This window comes from Coregonus lavaretus (genome assembly GCF_964263955.1).
Source record: "Coregonus lavaretus genome assembly, chromosome: 20".
In the NCBI taxonomy this organism is placed as follows: domain Eukaryota; kingdom Metazoa; phylum Chordata; class Actinopteri; order Salmoniformes; family Salmonidae; genus Coregonus; species Coregonus lavaretus.
In genome coordinates, this window is record NC_140007.1 from 36487983 (window position 1) to 36508234 (window position 20252).

General features: G+C 42.0%; 1 pseudogene across 1 annotated transcript; it reads left to right on the top strand.

The window, feature by feature from the left end:
- Window positions 1-5377: 5377 nt before the first annotated feature.
- Window positions 5378-18436, top strand: LOC311147306 (calcium/calmodulin-dependent protein kinase type 1D-like; annotated as a pseudogene). Its single transcript, XR_014615640.1, has 10 exons — window positions 5378-5480; window positions 12355-12483; window positions 12614-12688; window positions 14920-15182; window positions 15418-15493; window positions 15857-16048; window positions 16299-16386; window positions 16694-17010; window positions 17172-17269; window positions 17765-18436. The product of XR_014615640.1 is annotated as a calcium/calmodulin-dependent protein kinase type 1D-like (transcript).
- The last annotated feature ends 1816 nt before the right edge of the window (window positions 18437-20252 follow it).

Genomic DNA, 20252 nt, shown 5'->3' on the forward strand with positions numbered 1-20252 from the left:
TGCCACAAAAGGACCAGCTGACATCATGTCAGTGATTCTCTCATTAACACAGGTGAGAGTGTTGACGAGGACAAGGCTGGAGATCACTCTGTCATGCTGATTGAGTTAGAATAACAGACTGGAAGCTTTAAAAGGAGGGTGGTGCTTGAAATCATTGTTCTTCCTCTGTTAACCATGGTTACCTGCAAGGAAACACGTGCCGTCATCATTGCTTTGCACAAAAAGGACTTCACAGGCATGGATGTTGCTGATTGTAAGATTGCACCTAAATCAACCATTTATCGGATCATCAAGAATTTCAAGGAGAGAGGTTCAATTGTTGTGAAGAAGGCTTCAGGGCGCCCAAGAAAGTCCAGCAAGCGCCAGGACCGTCTGCTAAAGTTGATTCAGCTGCGGGATCGGGGCACCACCAGTGCAGAGCTTGCTCAGGAATGGCAGCAGGCAGGTGTGAGTGCATCTGCACACACAGTGAGGCGAAGACTTTTGGAGGTTGGCCTGGTGTCAATAAGGGCAGCGAGGAAACCACTTCTCTCCAGGAAAAACATCAGGGACAGACTGATATTCTGCAAAAGGTACAGGGATTGGACAGCTGAGGACTTGGGTAAAGTCATTTTCTCTGATGAATCCCCTTTCCGATTGTTTGGGGCATCCGGAAAAAAGCTTGTCCGGAGAAGACAAGGTGAGCGCTACCATCAGTCCTGTGTCATGCCAACAGTAAAGCATCCTGAGACCATTCATGTGTGGGGTTGCTTCTCAGCCAATTTTGCCTAAGAACACAGCCATGAATAAAGAATGGTACCAACACATCCTCCGAGAGCAACTTCTCCCAACCATCCAAGAACAGTTTGGTGACGAACAATGCCTTTTCCAGCATGATTGAGAACCTTGCCATAATGCAAAAGTGATAACTAAGTGGCTCGGGGAACAAAACAAATTTTGGGTCCATGGCCAGGAAACTCCCCAGACCTTAATCCCATTGAGAACTTGTGGTCGATCCTCAAGAGGCTTGTGGACAAACAAAAACCCACAAATTCAAACTCCAAGCATTGATTATGCAAGAATGGGCTGCTATCAGTCAGGATGTGGCCCAGAAGTTAATTGACAGCATGCCAGGGTGGATTGCAGAGGTCTTGAAAAAGAAGGGTCAACACTGCAAATATTGACTCTTTGCATAAACTTAATGTAATTGTCAATAAAAGCCTTTGACACTTATGGAATGCTTGTAATTATACTTCAGTATACCATAGTAACATCTGACAAAAATATCTAAAAACACTGAAGCAGCAGACTTTGTGAAGACCAATGCTTGTGTCATTCTCAAAATGTTTGACCATGACTGTAGATGAATGCATCAACAGTAAAATACTAAACATGCATTAGGTCAACATTTGCATGATAACACCTTGATGAAAAGTAATACATCCTAACACAGTCCTATTGCAATGAATAGGTTACTGCACATGTTGGTCTGGTAATAAAAATGTATAGATCTAAAGATACAATCTGTAATTTTAACAGCATGGCCCTGCCACTTTGTTTGGTAAACTGATGGATGAAAAAGTAACCAATTTGACAAAAATGATCCCAGTATTTGTTGTTCAACACCAACACGACGTTCGAGAGACAGGACATAGTGTTGACTATAGTCTGCACTGCTCTCTCAATAAATGAACGACTGTGAGATCTCGGCCCCTCCCCCATTGACCGGGGATTTAACGGCGGGACATAATCTCCGACCTGAAAAATATAGTTGTTTCCGTGGCTGCCGACACAGTAATCTGTCCAGTCCTCAACGAGTTTTTAGCAGGAGAGTCAAAGAAGAGCTACCTACATCACCTACAGTAGCCTCACTGGCAAGTCAAAGAGAAATCCGCGCCGCCCGGGTAAACTTCTTCTAGGGTATAGATAGGCCTATCTCATTCATGAAAGTCAGTGCTTCTCGGTCTGAATTGAATGATTGCAGCCACGTCCTATGATATAGTTGCTTCTTTTAATCTTAAAATTTTAATTTCAGCATGCAACTTTTTTGCCTAATTTCTAGGCTATTCTGCGCGTGGATGACGTTCAGATTCTGAAAAAAGTCCATAGCCCTACAATTTAAGTCAAATAATGCAGCTTATCTGTAAGTATATTTTTGAGATTGTTTTACAATCAGAATCGTGTAAAATAACATACTTTCTAACGGGCTTATTCGAGTGATTGCGCAGGGGATGCTACAGCCAATTTGCTCCCTCCGGCGGCTTAGAGCGTATAGCCATAGAAAAAAAAAACACAGGATGTGCGAAGTTCCAGCGAATTTCGGTCTATAAATACACAAGAACGCTCTGTCCTCTCGCTTTTTCCTTCGGCGTTTTCTACTAGTAATGTCCTTGCATTGGCGGGAGCGCCTGCATCCGTAAAGGGAATACCACATGTGGCTTGAGTTGTTATAAACCTGTAGGTAAGGTAGACCAGCTTTAACACACCTAACAATCTGAAATTGTCTTTAAAGTTTAAACTAGCCGGAAGTGATGATCAATAGATTTACAACATCAATTAGATATTTTTTCTTCTTCTGAATTATGGATAGCAACACTTGAACACTATCTCTGTATTTATTTTCCTCTGGGGAAAATAGTATATTCTATTCAGTTGTGTCTATCCTACGATGTGGCGTTATTCTAGCATTTTAGGCTACTGAACACTCTGCTCTGCACCTGGATGATCTGGATATGCACATTAATCTGGATTACTGAATATGCACATTAATTAATTCAGAAGAAGAAAATTGTCAAAGACTCCAGCCACCCTAGTCATAGACTGTTCTCTCTGCTACCGCACGGCAAGCGGTACCGGAGTGCCAAGTCTAGGTCCAAAAGACTTCTCAACAGCTTCTACCCCCAAGCCATAAGACTCCTGAACAGCTAATCATGGCTACCCGGACTATTTGCACTGCCCCCCCACCCCATCCTTTTTACGCTGCTGCTACTCTGTTAATTATTTATGCATAGTCACTTTAACTCTACCCACATGTACATATTACTTCAACTACCTCAACTAGCCGGTGCCCCCGCACATTGACTCTGCACCGGTACCCCCCTGTATATATAGCCTCCCTACTGTTATTTTATTTTACCTCTGCTCTTTTTTTCTCAACACTTTTTTTGTTGTTGTTTTATTTTTACTTTTTTTGTTAAAAATAAATGCACTGTTGGTTAAGGGCTGTAAGTAAGCATTTCACTGTAATGTCTGCACATTTGATTTGATTTGATTTGATTTAATCTGGATTACTGAATATGCACATTCATCTGGATGTACTGGATATGCACATTCATCTGGATGTACTGGATATGCACATGATTCTGGATTACTGAATATGCACATTAATCTGGATTACTGAATATGCACATTCATCTGGATGTACTGAATATGCACATTAATCTGGTTGTACTGGATATGCACATTAATCTGGATGTGATCTGGATATACTGAATATGATCCACTGCTGACTTGCATGTTCTGCTGCTTGTGGTGTAGATTGACAACAGAATGACAGCACATTGACGTGGGTAGAGCGAGATATACACTATAATATCAGGGAGATAAGTAAATAGCCATGACAGGTTGCTGTGGAAGAGAGACTGAGCGGGACCAGACAGGTACAGAGATCTTTCTCTTATAATAGCTGGTAGGTAGCCTAGTTTGCTGGGGAAGAATGTGATTCAATGTTTTACTGTAGTTATACAATCATTTGACTATAATAGTTTATTTGGATAAAAGTGCCTGCTAAATGACATATTCATTGTCAGATAGAACTGACAGTGATTCATTGTGTTTTTCCTTTTCTATGAAACGTTTTTTGACTGTTTGGATATCCATGATGAAGCCTAAGATGATGCATAGGAGGATGAGAGGCAGTGATGCTTAACTGCTTCAACCTTTCAAGATTTTTCCCTTGGCATTCCTAGGTGAAACTAGACAAACAATCTTGGTTGTTTTGTTACCATCTTCTGGATGTGGATTTTCTTTGGCCTAACAGCTACGCTTTATTTCCCAATGGCTGTTTTACATGAAAAAATGTGGATTGTTAATTCTGTCAAGAACACCAGACATGTTCCATCAATTCTTTAATCCTGTCCTTGGCTTGGTTGGCCTCTTACACTGTGACTGTTCCTGGCAAGGTCAGGGTCTACATATCAGGAGTCAGTCATCTCTTATATAAGGGAAACGAGGCAAAGCTAGACAGGGTAACTTGGCTGCCCCATCTATAAACTAGGCCTACTGTAGTTCTAATCTTTCCCAAACAGTTTTGGTTGATCAGCCAAGTTACCTAATTCAGAACAGCACAAAACTATATTGCAGCAAAGCGCTGTAGATATAGCATCTAAGGCTGGTTCTGGTTTGTTTTTGCAAAGTCTGAATCGTGGACAAGTTTAGCTCAGAGTAATAGAGAATAATGAATGCTCAATGCATTACCATTGTCTATGTCCTTCCATCTCTCAATCAGCTAACTAATGATTGATCAGCCCTGTTGGACATACAGTTCTGTCAGACTGTCTGGCATTAGGGTGTGCTGTACACGGGCCAATGGAATACAGATCTGTTTTACCTGTTAGCTGCAGACAGGCTTAGAGCAAAAGTGACCTCATCGGTCTGTCTGTCTGTCTGCCAGACAAAGTCAGTTGTCTAGTCCGTGTCCACCAGGCGCCATACTGTGAGCAATGTGCTGATGTGATGACAATACTGGTGACTGATCTTCATGCCTGCTTTCTCATGACTCTGGGATTTCATTTAATAATCCAAGAGGGGGCCTCCCGAGTGGCGCAGCGGTCTAAGGCACTGCATCGCAGTGCTTGAGGCGTCACTACAGACCCGGGTTCGATCCCAGGCTGTGTCACAGCCAGCCGTGACCGGGAGACCCATGAGGCGGGCACAATTGGCCCAGCGTTGTTAGGGTTTGGCCGGCCGGGATTTCCTTGTCCCATCGCGCTCTTGCGACTCCTTGTGGTGGGTCGGGTGCCTGCAAGCTGACTGCGGTCGCCAGCTGGACAGTGTTTCCTCCGACACATTGGTGCGGCTGGCTTCCGGGTTAAGCGAGCAGTGTGTCAAGAAGCAGTGCGGCTTGGTAGGGTTGTGTTTCGGAGGACACATGGCTCTCGACCTTCGCTTCTCCCGATTCCGTAGGGGAGTTGCAGCGATGGGACTGTAACTACCAATTGGGTAGAAGTACAAAACAAATATATACAGTATATTTATCCAAGAGGACATTGTGAGAGTGTATGGGTGTAGATGCAGAGAGGATTATTATTGGTTTTCGCAATAGGCAACATAATAATCGTCTCTGAAAACTGGTGTTTAATAACATTCCTCTCTTTTCTTCCCATTGTTACAGAAATCGCTATTAAAGAATCAGACATGGGTCGTAAAGAAGCCGACTTTGACTGGAAGAAGACCACTGACAACATCCAGGAGGTGTTTGACTTCATGGAGGTGCTTGGATCGTAAGTACAGCTCACACCTGACCCACCTACCATAGGACCATAGGACCCCCCACCTACCATATGACCATTTTCACTACCTCATTAGAACATGCATCTCAGGAAAAAGAGTGCAAAGACACTTTGCAAAGACATCACTAGTTGAACATCTGGAAAGGGTCTGCTGAAAGCCCTTTGACCCCCATCCACTGGCTGAGGTGGTGGAGGGATTATGCAGTAGGTTTGATTGGATTGCCAGGAAACCTACTTTACTGGTGTCTTAGCAACAAGTCCCTCTGGCAGCACTGAGGGTATCAGTCCTAGACCTCCCGATGGCGTCAGGTGATTATTAAAATGGCTAAAAACCGTCCTCAATGGAGCTATCTTTAGCTGGAGATTCATTGAGATTTTGATTTCTTTGGTACAATCTTGGCAAAGAGTGAGAATCCCACAAGATTCCACAGGAACTTTTCAAATCGTTTTTTCCAGATGTTTTTGATGGTGTTGTTGAAAATGTGAATTATTGTAACTAAGTAATTTGAGTAAGCACAACTATGCAGTTTCAAAATATTTAGATTTAGATAGTAAATAGTCATGCAACACAAACTACAGTGCCCTCAGAAAGTATTCACACCCCTTTACTTTTTCCACATTTTGTTGATACAGCCTGAATTTAAAATTGACTACTTTTAGATTTTCTGTCACTGGTCTACACACAATACCCCATAATGTCAAAGTGGAATTTTGTTTGTAGAACATTTTATAAATTAATACAACATTAAAAGTTGAAATGTCTTGATAAGTATTCAACCCCTTTGTTATGGCAAGCCTAAATAAGTTCAGGAGTAAAAATGTGCTTAACAAATCGCATAATAAGTTGCATGGACTCATTCCGTGTTCAATAATAGTGGTTAACATGATTTTTCAATGATTACCCCATCTCTGTACCCCACACATACAATTATCTGTAAGGTCCCTCAGTTGACTAGTGAATTTCAAGCACAGATTCAACCACAAAGACCAGGGAGGTTTTTCAATGCCTCGCAAAGATGGGCACCGATTGGTAGATGTGTAAACATTTTTAAAGCAGATGCTGAATATCCAAAATATGCATCCTGTTTTCAACACGGCAATTAGGTAAAACTGCAAAACATGTGGCAAAGAAATCAACTTTTTGTCCTGAATACAAAGTGTTGTTTGGAGCAAATCCAACACAACACATCACTGAATACCACTCTTCATATTTTCAAGCATGGTGGTGGCTGCATCATGTTATGGGCAGTGGTGGAAAAAGTACCCAATTGTCATACTTGAGTAAAAATATAGATACCTTAATAGAAAATGACTCAAGTAAAAGTGAAAGTCACCCAGTAAAATACTACTTGAGTAAAAGTCTACAAGTATTTGGTTTTAAATATACTTAAGTATCAATAGTAAATGTAATTGCTAAAATATACTTAAGTATCAAAAGTAAAAGTATAAATCATTTTCCTTATATTAAGCAAACCACACGGCACCATTTTCTTGTTTTTTAAATGTTATTTACGGATAGCCAGAGGCACACTCCAACACTCAGACATCATTTACAAATGAAGCATGTGTGTTCAGTGAGTCTCTTGATAAGTGTGTGAATTGGACCATTTTCCTGTCCTGCTAAGCATTCAAAATGTAACGAGTACTTTTGGGTGTCTGGGAAAATGTATGGAGTAAAAAGTACGTTATTTCTTTAGAAATGTAGTGACGTAAAAGTTGTCAAAAATATAAATAGTAAAGTACCGATACCCCCCAAAAACTACATAAGTAGTACTTTAAAGTATTTTTACTAAAGTACTTTACACCACTGGTCATGGGTATGCTTGTCATCGGCAAGGACTAGGGAGTTTTTCAGGATAAAAAAGAAACGGAATGGAGCTAAGCACAGGCAAAATCCTAGAGGAAAACCTGTTTGTCTGCTTTCCAACAGACAGAGAATTCACTTTTCAGCAGGACAATAACCTAAAATACAAGGCCAGATCTACACTGGAGTTGCTTACCAAGACAACATTGAACGTTTCTGAGTGGCCTAGTTACAGTTTTGACTTAAATTGACTTGGAAATGGCTGTCTAGCAATGATCAACAATCAAGTTGACAGAGCTTGAAGAATTTAAAAAAGAATAATGGGCAAATATTGTACAATCCAGGTGTGCAAAGCTCTTAGAGCCTTACCCAGAAAGACTCACAGCTGTAATCGCTGCCAATAGTGCTTCTACAAAGTATTGACTCGGGTGGGAATACCTATGTAAATTAGATATTTCTGTATTTCTTTTTCAATACATTTGCAAACATTTCTAAAAACATGTTTTCACTTTGTCATTATGGAGTGTTGTGTGTAGATGAGTATATATATTTTTTTAATCATCAATTTTGAATTCAGGCTGTAACACAACAAAATGTGGAATAAGTCAAGGGGTATTATGAGTACTTTCTGAAGGCACTGTATGTGCATTGATTCTGCACAATTCAAACTAGCCTAATTTTAGTGGGTCAGCCAGCGTGAGTAATCCAAGGGGTCAATCAACTGTTCTTGACTGAGCAGTCCGGTTTTACTGAGGTTGTCGCGTTGAGATGCTTCGGGAACCCTGGTGGTGGATGATGGATCTGGGGTCAGAGGTAAATAAAGGTGTGTAGGCTACTGCTCCCTTGGGGTGCTGACGTCACTGGACCGTGGGAACCGAGACTTGCCTGGACCAAGGACTGGACAGGCAACCAAGAGAGGAAGCCATGTGGACAGACACAATTTGTGGGAACAGATGTCTTGGAGAAGATTGTTGCTTGACTAAGACCTCTTTAGTCTACAACCTCTTTAGTGATATTTGGAATCCACCTGTCATGGAATCTCGGTGTTAAACCCAGAAATAAATGGCAGCATGAATGAAGACACTTTTACATATTGCTGCATGATAAGTTATATAGATGTACAGTTGAAGTCGGAAGTTTACATACACTTAGGTTGGAGTCATTAAAACTCGTTTTTCAACCACTCCACAAATTTCTTGTTAACAAACTATAGTTTTGGCAAGTCAGTTAGGACATCTACTTTGTGCATGACACAAGTAATTTTTCAAATAATTGTTTACAGACAGATTCTTTCACTTATAATTCAATGTATCACAATTCCAGTGGGTCAGATGTTTACATACACTAAGTTGACTGTGCCTTTAAACAGCTTGGAAAATTCCAGAAAATGATGTCATGGCTTTAGAAAGTTCTGATAGGCTAATTGTCATAATTTGAGTCAATTGGAGGTGTGCCTGTGGATGTATTTCAAGGCCTACCTTCAAACTCAGTGCTCATAGGAAAATGAAAAGAAATCAGCTAAGACCTCAGAAAGAAAATTGTAGACCTCCACAAGTCTGGTTCATCCTTGGGAGCAATTTCCAAACACCTGAAGGTACCACATTCATCTGTACAAACAATAGTATGCAAGTATAAACACCATGGGACCACGCAGCCGTCATACCGCTCGGGAAGGAGACGCGTTCTGTCTCCAAGAGATGAACATACTTTGGTGCGAAAAGTGCAAATCAATCACAGAACAACAGCAAAGGACATTGTGAAGTTGCTGGAGGAAACAGGTACAAAAGTATCTATATCCACAGTAAAATGAGTCCTATACCGACATAACCTGAAAGGCCGCTCAGCAAGGAAGAAGCCACTGCTCCAAAACCGCCATAAAAAGCCAGACTACGGTTTGCAACTGCAAAGATCTTACTTTTTGTAGAAATGTCCTCTGGTCTGATGAAACAAAAATAGAACTGTTTGGCCATAATGACCATCGTTATGTTTGGAGGAAAAAGGGTGTTGCTTGCAAGCCGAAGAACATCCCAACCGTGAAGCACAGGGGTGGCAGCATCATGCTGTGGGGGTGCTTTGCTGCAGGAGGGACTGGTGTACTTCACAAAATAGATGAGGAAGGAAAATTATGTGGATATATTGAAGCAACATCTCAAGACATCAGTCAGGAAGTTAAAGCTTGGTCGCAAATGGGTCTTCCAAATGGACAATGACCCCAAGCATACTTCCAAAGTTGTGGCAAAATGGCTTAAGGACAACAAAGTGAAGGTATTGGAGTGGCAATCACAAAGCCCTGACCTCAATCCTATTGAAAATGTGTGGGCAGAACTGAAAAAGCGTGTGCGAGCAAGGAGGCCTACAAACCTGACTCAGTTACACCAGCTCTGTCAGGAGGAATGGGCCAAAATTCACCCAACTTATTGTGGGAAGCTCGTGGAAGGCTACCCGAAACGTTTGACCCAAGTTAAACAATTTAAAGGCAATGCTACCAAAAACTAATTGAGTTTATGTAAATTTCTGACCCACTGGGAATGTGATGAAAGAAATAAAAGCTGAAATAAATCATTCTCTCTACTATTATTCTGACATTTCACATTCTTAAAATAAAGTGGTGATCCTAACTGACCTAAGACAGGGAATTTTTACTAGGATTAAATGTCAGGAATTGTGAAAAACTGATTTTAAATGTATTTGGCTAAGGTGTATGTAAACTTCCGACTTCAACTGTATCTTGTTCTCACCAGAGCCCTACTTCAGTGTGTGACCCACAGAACCTTTGAAATGTGATTCTGATTCACATCACATTGGGAGAAGATATTGTAAAACAGAAACGCACTATTATTTAAGTTAAGTATAATAGAGTAAAATAGTCAAAGTATAAAAATAGCTTTTTTCAGAATTATACATCTAAAATGCAGGTGCTGTGGAAGTTCAACTAAATGTATTTTAAGAATACTTATTTTCCCTGGGCAATGATAGCTTGCTTGTTCAGGATGGGTCAGCTTGGCACTGCTGGTGTCAGGGCTAAGGGCAGACTGACAGTGATATTTGCTCTCTCAGATTGGAACAAGGATCAATTAGCAGAAAGAACAGCTAAACAGATGGCGAAAGCTTGGTCAGGTGCTCTATAGATGTGATTATACTGTAATGTACAGTGAAACACTTGCATGTACAGCAATACCACGTTTTATCAAATTTTCTCTCTTTAGGCCTAATTTATATAATTAGCATACACACTATGTTTGACGATAAATATATCAGCATAACAAATGAGTGTAGTCCCTACTGTACTTCCTTCCTATGTTCTATCACAAGGATCTATCTAGGGGAATTAGGGAGGTCCATTGGATTAGGCTTTATAAAGCTAAACCCACATGGGACCATCAACAAAAACACAATCTAGTTTCCTGGCAACGTGATATACAGTACGTAGGCGTTCAGACTGTCGTTACACACCTGCTCTCTGGTGTAGATATCATCCCTGTCATGATCTTACCCTTATCATGGTTGGAAATATTAACTTTATTTCAGCTGTTAATGGTATATTTTGTCTAGATTTATTTCAACAGTTAATTGTATATTTTGTCTAGATTTATTTCAGCAGTTAATGGTGTATTTTGTCTCACTTTTGTGTTTTCAAACTGTACATGAGGAGAGTGTCTGACAACAAGCTTACTAATAGCTGCCTTGCATGCCAATGGATTGCCACGGATGCTGTTTGATTGATAATACCCCTTGAAGGTCATAATGAGAATCATGGGATTCTCTAGGAGAAGATGCAGTGTAGTTTTTGGAAAACATAAAGACGCCAGCATGTCTGACTTACGTCCTGGGGCCTACCTCTGTGCACTACTGAGTTTAATGGGACAATGTGAGATGATGTCATAATAACTCTGTCTGCCTTCATGCAGTGACACTCGTTAGGACTTGTATTTACTATTTTTAGTCTGCCGCAGTTGAAGCAATGTTTGCTAATTATCTTTCTAATCAGGTTAGGTAATGTAACCTAAACCTTGCAGTGCTCTAATCTAGCACGTGTTCCTTAGACTGGCTTCAGTGCCGTAACTCAACAGAAAGGGGGCAGCACTTTTGTGGTACAGTATTTACTGTCAGTCAGCCCCTCTCTCAAGGCTGTGTATGACCCTATGACCTGGTCGCTGCTTGGGGTGGAGGTCTATCCGTGCTGGCTGCACATGCTCAGTCCATCTACACCTAGAGCCAGCCTGCCTGCCTGTCACAGTTTCCGTTGTGTAAGGGATAAACATGCTAATCCAGCAGGCAGGTCAGCTATTCCCAGACGATGCTGAAGATAGCTGGGAAACTGTACAGAACATAACATTGACTGAGCCCTTAAGCCACTCTACCCCATCTAAGACCTTAATAGGACCTTTTTCACAGTCTTAACTTCTGTTTTCTTGATATCACGCACCTCTCTCTAGTGTAATATCAAAGGGTGCATGTCCTGTAGGCCACCTGATACAGATGTAGTATCTTCATTTGATCACCCTGTTGCAGGATATTTGTAGTGTATTTTAGGTTTAGAAAGGCTTCTGAACTTTGTAATTTCCACTTTGAAATTTCAAACCTACAAAAATGTCCATTAATCATAATCCACATAATAATTTACATTTCCTTTTGCTGCAGGACTATTTTCCTGCTGTAGCAAACTGGCTCAAATTAACATCCTACACCTGTACCTGAAGCGCAATAGAAACCATCAACAGTGTATTGCAAACATTTATAACCTACTGCAGGTCCATAAGAACTGTAACCTACACCAAAGTAAAAATAATTCATTTGTAAGAAATTACAGAAAATTAGAGAAAAAAAGGAATGTCAGAAAATTACATCTCATTTCACATATCACCTCAGTTTCATGACATCAATCAACTCCCATGAGAGCTTGACCCACAGTGGCCTTGACAGAGTGTATTCCTAATGGGGAAAGAGGCTGAGTTTTTCTCAGCAAGAGACCTGATTATGTTTTCTCCGGTTCTGTGTAGTAATTGCACCATTATAATAGTTGAACTAACCCTTTGGCTATGTGTCTGTGTGTTCTCCCAGGGGAGCGTTCTCCGAGGTGTTCATGGTGAAGGAGAAGATGACAGGCAAGCTGTTTGCCTTAAAGTGTGTGAAGAAGAAGAAGCAGAAGAGTATTCAGAATCTGGAGAATGAGATTGCCGTGTTGAGAAAGTAAGAGTTGCAAACTTTGTTAATTGTATTATTTCAGTCTCCATTTCAATTGAATGAATCATGACTTCAACTACTGTATGTTTCACTGTATTTTCATCTCACATGCTAAACATGATATTCTCTCTCCCAGGATCAAACATGAAAACGTTGTTGGTTTGGAGGATTTCTATGAAAGTCGCTCTCATTTCTACCTTGTCATGCAGCTGTAAGTTCCATACCTTTTACCTTATATTACAGTAGAAGGGAGAAAATATCATGTTAATTATGTCCTGTAAAAACCCTTGAGTAGCCTACGCACACTCCACTCCACAAATAATAGTTCTTGCCACTTTTAATGACAGCCACAATGTTCTGCCTGTCAGAGTTAGTGCTCAGACTGCAACTTAGCACTCAAGTCACATGCAGAAGCATAATGCTGAATGTTCCCAACGTTGAGCCTGAACATAAGCAGAAGCTCATGGATAGAGTTTAGAGTTAGGCTGACTTGACTTAAACCCCTTTACTTTTTTTAATTTAACCTTTATTTAACCAGGTAAGCCAGTTGAGAACAAGTTCTCTTTTACAACTGCGACCTGGCCAAGATAAAGCAAAGCAGTGCGATAAAAACAACAACAACACAGAGTTACATATGGAATAAACAAAACGTACAGTCAATAACACAATAGAAAATCTATATACAGTGTGTGCAAATGTAGTAAGTTATGGAGGTAAGGCAATAAATAGGCCATAGTGCAAAATAATTACAATTTAGTATTAACACTGGAGTGATAGATGTGCAGAAGATGATGTGCAAATAGAGATACTGGGGTGCAAATGAGCAAAATAAATAACAATATGGGGATGAGGTAGTTGGGTGGGCTAATTACAGATGGGCTGTGTACAGGTGCAGTGATCGGTAAGCTGCTCTGACAACTAATGCTTAAAGTTAGTGAGGGAGATAAGAGTCTCCAGCTTCAGAGATTTTTGCAGTTCGTTCCAGTCATTGGCAGCAGAGAACTGGAAGGAATGGCGGCCAAAGGAGGTGTTGGCTTTGGGGATGACCAGTGAGATATACCTGCTGGAGCGCAGACTACGGTTGGGTGTTGCTATGGTGACCAATGAGCTGAAATAAGGCGGGGATTTGCCTAGCAGTGTTTTATAGATGACCTGGAGCCAGTGGGTTTGGCGACGAATATGTAGTGAGGGCCAGCCAACGAGAGCGTACAGGTCACAATGGTGGGTAGTATATTGGGCTTTGGTGACAAAACGGATGGCACTGTGATAGACTACATCCAATTTGCTGAGTAGAGTGTTGGAGGCTATTTTGTAAATGACATTGCCGAAGTCAAGGATCGGTAGCATAGTCAAGTTTTACGAGAGCATGTTTGGCAGCATGAGTGAATGAGGCTTTGTTGCGAAATAGGAAGCCGATTCTAGATTTAACTTTGGATTGGAGATGCTTAATGTGAGTCTGGAAGGAGAGTTTACGGTCTAACCAGACACCTAGGTATTTGTAGTTGTCCACATATTCTAAGTCAGACCCGCCGAGAGTAGTGATTCTAGTCGGGCGGGCGAGTGCAAGCAGCGTTCGATTGAAGAGCATGCATTTAGTTTTACTAGCGTTTAAGACCAGTTGGAGGCTACGGAAGGAGTGTTGTATGGCATTGAAGCTCGTTTGGAGGTTTGTTAACACAATGAAGGGCCAGATGTATACAAAATGGTGTCGTCTGCGTAGAGGTGGATCTGAGAGTCAACAGCAGCAAGAGTGACATCATTGATATACACAGAGAATAGAGTCAGCCTGAGAATTGAACCCTGTGGCACCCCCATAGAGACAGCCAGAGGTCCAGACAACAGGCCCTCCGATTTGACACATTGAATTCTATCTGAGAAGTAGTTGGTGAACCAGGCAAGGCAGTCATTTGAGAAACCAAGGCTATTTAGTCTGCCAATAAGAATGCTGTGATTGACAGAGTTGAAAGCCTTGGCCAGGTCGATGAAGACTGCTGCACAGTACTGTCTTTTATCGATCACAGTTATAATATCGTTTAGGACCTTGAGCGTGGCTGAGGTGCACCCATGACCAGCTCGGAAACCAGATTGCATAGCGGAGAAGGTACGGTGGGATTTGAATTGGTCGGTTTTCATGAGGGGCATATGACTGTGCTTACACAGGCAGCCAAATTCTGATCATTTTCCCACTAATTGGTCTTTTGACCAATCAAATCAGCTCTGAAAAAGATCTGATGTGAAAAGATCGGATGTGATTGGTCAAAAGACCAATTAGTGGAAAAAAGATCAGAATTGGGCTGCCTGTGTAAATGCAGCCTTGGTCATCCAAAAATGTTAGGCTGAGTAATGCTTCCGATGCTTAGCTCATGGTTGGAGTTTAAGATTAGGTTGAGCCAGCTTTTAAGGGCTAATTGTTAATGGTTGTTGTTGTTGTTCTCCCGGTAGCGTTGCTGGGGGTGAGCTGTTTGACCGTATCCTGGACCGGGGGATGTACTCAGAGAAGGATGCTAGCAGGGTCATCCAACAGGTGCTCCAGGCCGTACAATACCTCCATCAGAATGGCATCGTGCACCGCGACCTCAAGCCGGAGAACCTGCTGTATTACAGTCAGGATGAGAACTCCAAGATCATGATCAGTGACTTTGGCCTGTCCAAGATGGAGGATAACGGTGTCATGTCCACAGCCTGCGGCACTCCAGGATATGTGGGTAAGGAAGGAGACATTTTTGGCCTTACAGATAATTAACTGTGTGTATGGGGGAGAAACTCTGTCAGAGGAAACACATTATAAAACCTTGGGGAGACAAGAAGAACATTCCAAAACCTACATAGTTAACCTAGACCTATCATCTATCTGTCAAACACCGATTATATAACACTAGTTGATTTAAATGAACTGAACTTGGAGAATTGTTCTTACTTACTCTGTTTCCCAACCTCCAGCCCCTGAAGTCTTGGCCCAGAAACCCTACAGCAAGGCAGTGGACTGCTGGTCTATTGGAGTCATCACCTATATCCTGTGAGTACTGCTATCATTGATGACCTTAGGATATGTATAGGCTACTGTAGTGAAAAGTTGATTGCATGTAAAGACTATGTATGTCACATGGTCTTTGCAGGCAAGAGTGCATTTGTTGTTCTCCAAGCTTGTTCATCTAATCAAGGGTTATCTTTAGAATGATGACTTGTTAGGATTATCAAAGGCATAGTCACGCTGACTCATTAGTGCCACTGGGCCATTCCCTCAACATGTCCTGTTGTAGTGGTCGGGTTAGAGCTCCACCTTGTGGACATTTATCTCTGACACACACACACACACACACACAGTCTATCATTTCGTAATGGCACACATTTACACAGCATTATTATTTGGTTTCTCTAGGCTCTGTGGATATCCCCCTTTCTATGAGGACACTGAGACACGACTGTTCTCTAAGATCATGAAGTCACAGTACGAGTTTGACTCTCCCTTTTGGGATGACATCTCTGAATCAGCCAAAGATTTTATCCGCAACATGATGCAGAAGAACCCTAAGATGCGCTTCACTACAGAGCAGGCTCTCAGGCATCCCTGGTGAGTGCCATGATCAACAACATCAATTGCCTACTGTTTAGTCTGTAACATCTACAACAACATGCACTCTGTGGTGTTCAGTGTGAGGTGTATTCAGGCTAGCCTGGAAACAGTTTCTGTTACTATGACAGAAATGCCCGACTGAATTAGTGAAGTGAAACAATGGTGAAATATAGAGTGATTTAGTCTGGATTTCCAGGCTAAAACCAATAGGAGATTACAATGTTATTTTCTGTTGTCTCTCCTTCAGGATCATTGGAAAGACGGCACGGAGCCATGATATCTACCACTCAGTCAGTGAACAGATCCAGAAGAACTTTGCCTAGACCAAGTGGAAGGTGAGCCCTCTTTCCATCTTGCTCAGTCAGAGGGTTCTGTCTCTCTCCCACATCTAAGACATAATCACAGTGTGTTGTTTACTTTCCTGTTTAAGGGCCATGAAATACTGTTAACATCTGTGTGTTAATCAACATTCCTGATTACTCATAATCAAGTCAATATCAAGACAACTAGGAAAAACATTTGACCAAATGAAAATGCCTCACTTAACTCATGATGATGGTTATCACTGTGGCATCTCATACAGTAGTTTCCTCTTAGATCTTAGCATGTTCCTCATCATCTCCTGTCTGTGTGCTGTTACAGCAAGCCTTTAACGCCACCGTGGCCATCAACCACATGAAGAAGCAGCAGCTGGCTCACTCTGACCTGGTGGTCAAGGCGCAGACCCTCAACATGCCCACCATCCAGGTCATCGACGTCTCCCCCCCCCCCAAGTCCCACAACCCCCTGGATCCTGAGAGGCTGGAACCCAACGGGAAACACATGACCTTACCGATCACCTCCAGAGACGTGAAGAGCCCCCTGCCCCGTAAGATCAGCCAAAGCGAGCCGGCACACGCCCATACCCTTGCAGAGATGGGCAAACACGCCTACCACTCTGAGCCTGCGAACCTTAATACGTAAGCACTAACCCTAACCCTGACTCCCATATTTACATAAAAAGATGGCTAGCCTCCATTCACTGTGCCTGAATGACCATTGAACAGTGTGGGGAATATCCCAGATTTGCCTGTGTGACTATGTGATCTCTAATGGATGACTTTGCCTCTCCTTGTTTTAGGTACAGGGCGACGGCCAACCGCAATGGCCAGGCTCTTCAGACTGGAGTGTGCTCCGTCATGTGAAGGGTCTATGGACGGAGCTTGCGTGGAAAATTAGGTAGATATTTAACTACTACACATTATATTCTATGTTACAGTGCTATACAGTGATTATTATTTGACCCTGCTGGTCATCTATGAACGTTTGAACATCTTGAAGAACGAGCTGGCCTTAATGGCCATGTACTGTTATAATCTCCACCCGGCACAGCCAGAAGAGGACTGGCCACGCCTCAGAGCCTGGTTCCTCTCTAGGTTTCTTCCTAGGTTCCAGCCCTTTTAGGGAGTTTTTCCTAGCCACCGTGCTTCTACATCTGCATTGCTTGCTTTTGGGGGTTTTAGGCTGGGGTTCTGTATAAGCACTTTGTGACAACTGTTGATACAAAAAGGGCTTTATAAAATAAATGTTGATTGAATGTAATAAGGCATGTTACAGTACAGGGCATCTTCCTTATTAGATATGGATAATGTACATGATAACCTATTAGATATAGATAATCTCAACTCAAGGTGTTGTTCCATTGGACTAAACGTGCGTCTCTCTCCTCTGCAGGTCAGTCAGCTGACTTGGTCATGGCTGCTTTCTTTGTGTGGGCCAGCCCAGGCACTGTGACTGGCAAGTGGATTCTCAGGACGGTCAAGGGTGGCCAGTGAGATCCAGAATCCAAAGAATTCTGAACAGTGCCTAGAAACTTCACTGAACACACACATTCTGTACAGCGCCAGAAGTACACACACATACAGTTAAAGTCGGAAGTTTACATACACCTTAGCCAAATACATTTAAACTCTGTTTTTCACAATTCCTGACATTTAATCCTAGTAAAAACTCCCTGTTTTAGGCCAGTTAGGATCACCACCTTATTTTAAGAATGTGAAATGTCCGAATAATAGTAAAGAGAATTATTTCTTTCAGCTTTTATTTCTTTCATCACATTCCCAGTGGGTCAGAAGTTTACATACACTCAATTAGTATTTGGTAGCATTGCGTTTAAATTGTTTAACTTGGGTCAAACGTTTTGGGTAGCCTTCCACAAGCTTCCCACAATAAGTTGGGTGAATTTTGGCCCATTCCTCCTGACAGAGCTGGTGTAACTGAGTCAGGTTTGTAGGCCTCCTTGCTCGTACACACTTTTTCAGTTCTGCCCACAAATGTTCTATAGGATTGAGGTCAGGGCTTTGTGATGGCCACTCAAATACCTTGACTTTGTTGTCCTTAAGCCATTTTGCCACAACTTTGGAAATATGCTTGGGGTCATTGTCCATATGGAAGACCCATTTGCGACCAAGCTTTAACTTCCTGACTGATGTCTTGAGATGTTGCTTCAATATATCCACAACATTTTCCTTCCTCATGATGCCATCTATTTTGTGAAGTGCACCAGTCCCTCCTGCAGCAAAGCACCCCCACAGCATGATGCTGCCACCCCCGTGCTTCACGGTTGGGATGGTGTTCTTCGGCTTGCAAGCAACCCCCTTTTTGCTCCTAACATAACGATGGTCATTATGGCCAAACAGTTATATTTTTGTTTCATCAGACCAGAGGACATTTCTCCAAAAAGTATGATCTTTGTCCCCATGTGCAGTTGCAAACCGTAGTCAGGCTTTTTTATGGCGGTTTTGGAGCAGTGGCTTATTCCTTGCTGAGCGGCCTTTCATGTTATGTAGATATAGGACTCGTTTTACTGTGGATATAGATAATCTTGTACCTGTTTCCTCCAGCATCTTCACAAGGTCCTTTGCTGTTGTTCTGGGATTGATTTGCACTTTTCGCACCAAAGTACATTCATCTCTAGGAGACAGAACGCGTCTCCTTCCTGAGCAGTATGACGGCTGCGTGGTCCCATGGTGTTTATACTTGCGTACTATTGTTTGTACAGATGAACGTGGTATCTTCAGGCGTTTGGAAATTGCTCCCAAGGATGAACCAGACTTGTGGAGGTCAACCTTTTTTTTCTGAGGTCTTAGCTGATTTCTTTTGATTTTCCCTTGATGTCAAGCAAAGTTTGAAGGTAGGCCTTGAAATACATCCACAGATACACCTCCAATTGACTCAAATGATGTCAATTAGCCTATCAGAAGCTTCTAAAGCCATGACATCATTTTCCTGAATTTTCCAAGCTGTTTAAAGGCACAGTCAACTTAGTGTATGTAAACTTCTGACCCACTGGAATTGTGATACAGTGAATTATAAGTGAAATAATCTGTTTGTAAACAATTGTTGGAAAGATTACTTGTGTCATGCACAAAGTAGATGTCCTAACCGACTTGCCAAAACTATAGTTTGTTAACAAGACATTTGTGGAGTGGTTGAAAAACAAGTTTTAATGACTCCAACCTAAGTGTATGTAAACTTCCGACTTCAACTGTACATGTATAGTCACAAGGTATTCTATGATGTCCAGCATCCCAAGGAGGAGGGGCAATAAGCTCACTAGGGACTGGGGGTTGTATGTATTATACCAAGGAGAAACAATTCTTCACATAAGAATTAGTGTTATAACCCCTGAAGAAGGAGGATGTCAGGGATGGTTTGTTTGCGTCATGATGATGCGATGTGGTGCCATGTTGTTTAAAGACAGGTAAAGACAGGTAAAGAAGAACTAGGACTTCTGTACATGAATAAAGCGAAGCTAGTTCAGACAGGAAACCTGAGTGTTTGTATTAGCTGATGTTGCACCAATTGGATTAATCACTCTACCTTAATATGGCGGTCTTATTAGTTGGCCACGTTCTCCACACACATTCTCTGATGGCTTCCGCTCGCAAGCTAGTGCTGTTTTCTGTTATCCCACCACCACCACAGCCTCCACCTGTTTGGCTCTGTATTTGGTTCAGTCAGGGGGATTGGTAGCTATACCTCACTCACTGCATGGAGGTTATCATGATGGTAATGATTTAGCTTTGCTATTAGCTGACAACGTCATTGGCTGACAACGTCACAAAAATGATACACGCACATCGATGAGGCAGAAGGCTGTGTGTTGTTATGATTCTGAATAGTCAGATAGCTAGCAACAGTGACAAGAAGATGCCATGTG